The 1111-nt window shown below is 54.4% G+C and overlaps 1 non-coding gene across 1 annotated transcript in view; it reads left to right on the top strand.

The window, feature by feature from the left end:
• The first annotated feature begins 639 nt into the window (after positions 1 to 639).
• Positions 640 to 1111, top strand: part of LOC145915383 (small subunit ribosomal RNA) — a 1824-nt gene continuing 1352 nt past the window's right edge. Inside the window, exon 1 of the ribosomal RNA XR_014403771.1 lies at positions 640 to 1111. This exon is cut by the window's right edge and continues 1352 nt beyond it. This is a non-coding gene — a ribosomal RNA (small subunit ribosomal RNA).

Raw genomic sequence — 1111 nt, 5'->3', positions numbered from 1 at the left:
AAAGGCGTGGTGCTAAATCATTCGCAAACGACCTAGTTGAAGATCGGGGTGTCGTAATCACTAGAGCAGTATTTTCACTGCGATTTGTTGAGAGTAAGCCTCAAGATCTGTCGATTTGTCCGCAGCGCGGGCGCACTTTGAGCGATCTCGGACGCCGAATGGGCGTTCGGGGTCGCTTTTTTTTTTCAAAAAATTTGGCAAAAATAGCCCAAAAAACACAAGCGGCGTTACCAGTTGCGTGCTCGCAGAGCTGGCTTTTGTTGCGTCGCTCAGAATTTGCTCCAGGAGGATCACCACAAGAGTACATGGAACAAATCTGACCCTACTATGTGGGAGCAAGCAGCTCGGTGCGAATGTGCGCGCGGCGTCGCTTGTTGCGTGCGGTTGGCGACTGGCTCGCTGAGCAGATTTGCTGCTGCTCGTTCGATGCCAAGGCGTCCACGGTGCGGGTCCTACTACGATGCGTGTTGTTGGCATAGTTGCACGTCGGCGTTACAGCTGGTTGGCGCTTCGCGCGTCCGGCCATGTTTCGCGCGTCCTTGACGGTTTTCAGAGTTCGTGGCCGAACCAAGCGTTGAGAATCGTAGCTTGAAAGTGACGGTCGGAGCGGGCGGCGGGCCCTGCGTCTCCACACGAAGCTACCTGGTTGATCCTGCCAGTAGTCATATGCTTGTCTCAAAGATTAAGCCATGCAAGTCTAAGTACGCGCTCTCGTACAGTGAAACTGCGAATGGCTCATTAAATCAGTTATGGTTCATTTGATCGTACATCGTACTTGGATACCTGTACAAAATCTAGAGCTAATACATGCGGTCAGCGCCTGCCTTGCGGCGGGTGCGCATTTATCAGTACAAAAAACCGACCGGGCCGGCTTCGCGTCGCGCCCGCCACGTTTTGGCGACTCTGGATAACTGAGCGGATCGCACGGTCTCGAACCGGCGACAGATCATTCAAGTGTCTGCCCTATCAACTTTCGTCGGTAGGGTATCGGCCTACCGAGGTTCTTACGGGTGACGGGGAATCAGGGTTCGATTCCGGAGAGGGAGCCTGAGAAACGGCTACCACATCCAAGGAAGGCAGCAGGCGCGCAAATTACCCATTCCCGACGCGG

This window comes from Ascidia mentula, assembly GCF_947561715.1.
Source record: "Ascidia mentula chromosome 2 unlocalized genomic scaffold, kaAscMent1.1 SUPER_2_unloc_15, whole genome shotgun sequence".
NCBI lineage: Eukaryota > Metazoa > Chordata > Ascidiacea > Phlebobranchia > Ascidiidae > Ascidia > Ascidia mentula.
Note: the sequence above shows the minus strand (reverse complement) of the source record. Positions and strands in the feature narration are given on the sequence as shown.